Raw genomic sequence first — 7,002 nt, 5'->3', positions numbered from 1 at the left:
TTGTAATAGAAGCAAACAATGTCTTTTGTGGGAATAGTAATAGACAAGATTCAGCTGATGAAGAATTTCTGAGTGAGAAGATATATCAATAGAATCTTTGAAAGCAGAAGGCAAACAGAAGACTTAGAGAAGAACAAAGACAGCAAGACAACTACAAAGGTATAACATATGTATAATGGGAATACTAGAAAAAAAGAGATGAAAGAACAAATACAGTATTTCAAACAATAGTCACAGAAATTTCCTCAAATTAATGCCAGGCATCAAGACATAGATCCAGGAAGTTCAGAGAACAACAAGCAAAATACATATCCTAAAATATTACCCTTAGGGCTATCATTTTCAAACTTGAGAAAATTTAAGATAAAGAAAAAATCCAAAAAGGAGTCAGAGGAGAAAACACCTTACACATAGCAGAGCAAAGACAGTAATTGTCCCTAGTTATTCCCAGAAATCATGCAAGCAAGAAGAGAGTAGTAGTATTTTAATTGGTGAGAGAAAAACTACCAAAGTAGAATTCTGTACCCTGCAAGATTATCCTAAGTGAGTTAAAAAATAATATTTTTTTTCCTCAAATCAACATCTAGGAAATTTGTTGCTAGTTGACCTACTTTGAAAGAACTGTTAAAAGAAAATCTTAAAGGCCACCTAGGAGGCTTGGCTAGGTAAGCATCTGACTTTGGCACAAGTCATGATCTTAGGGTCCTAGGATCAAACCTTGGATCAGGATTCATGTTCATTGGGCAGTCTGCTTGTTCATCTCCCTCTCCCTCTCCCCTTGCTTATGCTCTATCTCCCTGGCTCTCTCTCAAAATCTTTAAGAAATTTTTTAAAGACCTTTAGAGAGGAAGAAGATGATATAGGTGAAAAACTCAGATCTGCATAAACAAAAGAAAAATATTGAAGAGTTAATGAGGATAAAACAATTTTTATTATTACTAATTAATCTAACAGAAAACAATTTGTTCAAAGTAGTATCAATAATGTATTTGATTATGTATGCTTATGTACATAACATGCTTATTATATATGCTTATATATAAGTGAAATGAACAATGATAGAAGGAACAAAAGGGGAGAATTAGAATATTTTTGTTAAGATATTCAAACTACCTTGGAAGTAGTATAATATTATCTGAAAGTAGACCTGTATCAGCTGTAAATATATATTGCAAATTCTAGAGCAATTATTGTTTTTTAAAGGAATATAACTTCTGTGCTAAGAAGGTTAAATGGAATCATATGGAATTCTTTTTTAAAACAACAAAAGTCAGGGCACCAGAGTGGTTCAGTCAGTTAAGTGTCTGCTTCAGCTCAGGTCATCCCAGGGTTCTGGGATTGAGCCCCACATTGGGTTCCCTGCTCAGTGGGGAACCTGCTCCTCTCTCTGCCTGTCCTCCTGCTTGTATTTTCTCTCCTCTTTCTCTCAAATAAAACAAATATATATATTTAAAGAAAATAAAAGTAAAACCACAAAGGTAATTTAAAAAAGTGGAAGACTAAATAGAAACTAAAAACAAAGGCAGAAACTGGAAAACAGTATGAATAAGATAGATATTAGTCCATGTATATCAATACTCAATTTGAAAATCAACAGTATAAATTTAACAATTTGAAGAGTTTAACAGGGTAAATATAACAAGGCCCAACTATATGTTTCCTTACAAGGAACCAAATTTAAATATAGAAACACAGATTAAAAGTAAATATATTAAGGAAAATATGCTATGCTAATACTAATCAAGAGAAAATAAAAATAGTTATATTAATTTCAGACAGTGTACACTTCAAAGAAAGGAAAGCTATCAGGAATAAAGAAGGGTGTTGGGTAATAATAAAGAGATCAATTCTCCAAGATGACAAAATAATCCTTAAGCAAGTATGCAACAAACCTAAGAGTTTCACACTATAGGAGGCAAAAGCTAATAAAATTACAAAAATAAATAGATGAATTCACTATCATGGTTGGAGATTTCAATATCTATCAGAAATTACTGGACCCAGCAGGCAGAAAACCAGTGAAGATGTAGTTGAATTAAATACCATCAATCAGTTGGATATAATTGACATCCATAGGTTACTTCACCCAACAAGAGAAAAATACACATTCTTTTCAAGCTCACAAAAAATATTCACCAAGATATTCCATGTTCTGGGCAAGAGAATACACCTTAAAAATTTTAAAACTATAGAAAACAGCATGTGCTCTCCAACCACAAAATAATTAAACTAGAACTTAATAACACAAAGATAATTAGTATATGCCAAAACACATGGGATTAGACAACACATTTCCAAATAACATATGGTCAAAGAAGAAATACTGAGAAATTTAAAATTGAAGGAACTAAATGAAAATAAAAATAATTTATCAGAATGTGTGGAGTACAGCAAAAGCACTGCTTAGAGAGAACTTTATAACATATAATTCATCTATTAGAAAAGAGGATCCAAAACCAACAATCTAAGTGTCCCCTTTAGGGGGCAAACTAGGAAACTATAAAAAAGGAAACTAGAAAAAAAAAAAAGGCAAACTAGGAAACTAGAAAAAAAGGAAAGCAAATTAATCTGAAGTAAGCTGGAAAAAAAACTAGAAATAAGTGAAGTTGATAACAGATTATCAATAGAGAAAATCAATAAAACCAAAATATAGCTCTTTGAAAATATCAATATCAAACAAATAAGGCAGCAGTCAGGTTAAGAAAATAATGACAGGCACAGATTACTAATATCAGAGTTGAAAGAGGAAGGACCAATAAAGATCCTATGGACAATAAAAGAATCATGAAGGAACATTCTGAACAATCCAAATTTGATAATCTAGAGGAAATGGAATTTATCAAAAGTCATAGCCTGCAAAACTCACATAGGCAATCTGAATAGGCCTCTATCTATTAAGGAAATTAAATAAATAATAACCCTCAAAAACAGAAAGTACAAGGTCTAGCTAGTTTCAATAGTGAATTCTAATGAACATTTAACAATTATACTTGTTCTCTATATCTCTTTCATAGGATAAAAAGGCAATACTTCCTAGCTCATTGTATGAGTTCAGCATTATCTTCATACAAAAATCAAAGACATAACAAAGAAAAAAATTATAAAACAGATATAAAATTTCTCAAAAGAAAGACAGATGAAAAATCCTCAAAGACATGAGGATTTTTGAAGACAGATATAAAAATCCTCAAAAGAAAAGGAAACTGAAATTAAGAGTATATTAAGAATTATAAATCACGATCAGGTGGTGTTTATCCCTAATATTCAAGTCTATTTCAACACTTGAAATGAATGAATATAAACCATCACACCAATAACCTAAAAAATAAAAATCACATGCCGCGTATCAATAGATGCAGAAAAAGCATTTGATAAAATCCAATAGCTGTTCATGATAAAGACTCAGTAGGAATAGAGGAGAACTTACTCAACTCAAAAGAAGATCCACAAAAAGCCTAGAGCTACCATCATACATAAGGAACTCATGCTTTCTCATTAAGATCAGTAACAAAGTAAGGATGTCCTCTGTCACAAATCCTTTTGTGACATCATATTGGAAGTTCTAGCTAATGCCATATGACAGGGAAAGGAAATAAAAACGATACAGATCGAGAAAGACCTAAATCATGCTCCTTGGTTTTTAACCAAAGGAACTGAAAATGTATGTACATATAAAAATATGCACATGAATATTCGTAGTTTTATTCATATTTGATAAATCTTGGAAGTTACCAAGATGCCTTTCAGTAGGTGAATGAACAAATAAACAGTAGTATATCCACAAAACTGATTAATTATTATTATTAAGTGCTGAAAAGAACTGAGCTATCAAGCCATGACAAAACATAGAAGAACTTTAAGAGAATATTATGAGTTTGAAATAAACCAATCTGTAAAGACCACATACTGTATAATTCCAAACACATAGTATTTTGGGAAAGGCAAATTATGAAGAAAATAAAAAGACCAGTGGTTGCCAGTGTTTGGAGATGGTGGGTAGAGGTAAGTAAGTGATAGCACAGAGGATTTTTAGAGAAGTGACAAAACTCTTTCATGATACCAAGATGATAAATACACATCATTTCATACTTTCCCAACCAAATAGAGCATAAAACATCAGAGTAAACTCAAAAACAAATTATGGACTGGGGTGATTATTGATGTTCATTAATGTAGCCTCATCAGTTATAACAAATCCATCACCCTGGTAAGGGATGTCGATAATGGGGGACACTATGCATATGTGAAGTAGAAGTATATGGGAAATATCTGTACCTTTCCCTCAATTCTGCTGTGAACCTTAAACTGTTCTAAAAGATAACACACTATTTATAATGACCAAAAGATTTAGACATATTCTTTATCAAAGTAGATATATGAATGCCCAGCAAGCCCATTAAAAAAGAGTTACCATTAAGTTTAATTACAACCACAGTACCATAGTAACTACCTATTAGGATGTCTGCAATTAAAAAGATGACCACAGTGTTGATGTGATTTGAAACAATGTAGTGTTCACGCACTACTTGACAAAATGTGAATAGTAATATCATTCTGGACAAGTTTGCATATTTATTAAAAAGTTAAGCATATACCCACCATATATCTCAAACTTTCTACTGTTATTTACCAAAGGTAAGGAAAAGCACATGGTCAAAGACTTACCGCAAATGTACATAGAAGCATTTTTTTTAAATAACTAAAAATTAGAAGAAAATCAAATATCCACCAAGAAAATAATGACTAATCCATGGTATATCCATGCAGTAAATTACCACTCAGTAATAAACATGGATAATGATTAATCTAACTGTATTAGTCACAAAAAATGTGATAATGGAAAGAGCCAGACACAAAAAGTGTGTTTTGTTGTTCCATTCCTATGAAATTCAAAGGAGTCAATAGTATTCTATAGAGATAGAAATCAGAATACTAGTTATGTGTAGCCAGGTAGGGAAATTGACTAGAAAGAAGTACAAGGGAACATTCAAGAGCAAGCACAGTATTCAATATGTTTATAGGCTTATATAAAAATTCAATAAACTGTACAATGTCTATGCCTTCATTAAGTGCTATGCAAATACCAATTCTATTAATGTTGTTGTTACTGGTTTTCTTATTAAAGGAAATACATGAACTTTAAAAATTAAGAAAATCATTCAATATTCAGTAACCCAAATAAAAATATACTAACAAAGGCTTCCATCAAAATACATTGACACAATATTTCAGAAGTCTAACAAAGGAAAAGTCATAAAACTTTCCAAAAGATAGAGAAAAAGAGAAGAAAGAAATTCATCACTTATAAAGGTTTTGCAATCACAATGACATTAACAATTTGAAAAGCCCCACTGGAATATAGAATATAGTGCAGAATAAGGTATGACAGCAAATATAAACATTTCAGACATGCAAGAAGTTTCTTACCACATAAATTAATGTAAAAGTAGGAGAATTGAAACAAAGTAAAATATAGGAGACAAAACAAAAACAGAATCCACTGAGCAAGAATTATTATGAGACATCTTGGGATAAACAATAGGTCCAGTGAGTACTAGATACATACCAAGACAGGAGGCAGAGTATTTGAAGAAGTGTTTGCAAGCAAAAAAGAGATTTTACACATTGACATTATTCTAGAAATACTAGAGTAACTACTGGACTCTAATAAAGAAGTAAAAAAAAAGTAGCTAAAATAACCTTATTTTTAATTTATGAGAATGAGAAATAAATGCATGAGAAATAAAATGCATTACTATCAACTACTTTGATCTTCAGTAAGAAATATTTATGTAGCCATAATACTGTTTATTGATATTTGACTTAGTATCAATTTATAAAGTTAAGGGGTAAAGTCAGTTAAGAAGGGAAAGCAATTGAAAAATGAAAGAGATGAGTTCTAGAAATGCTGATACCCTTCTATCGTAGTGTAAGATTTAAGAGATTACTTCATGATGAATGGAACAAAAATAAAGGAGTAACTATATCTTTTCAGGTTCCAAAAATGATATCTACCCAAAACAATAAAATACCTAAAACTAGTGATGTGAATACATTGGGATGAAGGAGAGGAAACAAGGAGAATCAAAGCAAACTAACTATTCAGGAAATAAAATTAATACATAAGGTTAATATATATATATATCGATAAATTGAAATTTATTTGTATAATTTAGAAGTACACTTTAAGAAACAATAAAAATACAGTTGAAAGTGATACCTCCCTCTGGCAGTTGAGTGTAACAGAGCAGGAGACACTGTATTTCCTTATGATCTTACTCTAATGTCTAATTTACCTTTTATGCATGTATTTCATAGATGTTAGAAAAATTAATGGAGATACTACAAAGATATAAAATGTCAGCCAGTGAGTACAGAAGTTGACAAATAATTAAATGGAACAGAGCTCCAGAGAAATACATAAGGATAACATTTATGATTGTATTAAAGCCAAGAGTTTCTCTGTTGAAAATACTAATTATAATATTAGGACAATGGGATATATATGAAGGAAAGCCTAAGTTTAGATCCTATGTCACATAATATGCAATAATATATCCCAGACAGATTTCAGAAATTATTATTATTTTTTTAAATTTTTTTTAAATTTTTTATTTATTTATGATAGTCACAGAGAGAGAGAGAGAGAGGCAGAGACACAGGCAGAGGGAGAAGCAGGCTCCATGCACCGGGAGCCCGATGTGGGATTCGATCCCGGGTCTCCAGGATCGCGCCCTGGGCCAAATGCAGGCACCAAACCGCTGCGCCACCCAGGGATCCCAGAAATTATTTTTTTAAGAATACTTTTAAAGTATTGAAAACACAAGGGGAACTTCTTTTGCTTCTAATTTGGGGTGAAGAAGTCTTTACTGATAAAGAGCAACAACTCAACCATAAAGAAAGACTACAGGGTTGATTACATTAACATTGCGCAATTCTGTTTAAAAGCAGCTATAACAGAGTTAAAAAGCATGTAACAGACTGTAATAAAATACTGCCAAC

This window comes from Nyctereutes procyonoides, unplaced genomic scaffold, assembly GCF_905146905.1.
Source record: "Nyctereutes procyonoides isolate TBG_1078 unplaced genomic scaffold, NYPRO_anot_genome, whole genome shotgun sequence".
NCBI lineage: Eukaryota > Metazoa > Chordata > Mammalia > Carnivora > Canidae > Nyctereutes > Nyctereutes procyonoides.
This window is presented reverse-complemented; position numbering follows the sequence as displayed.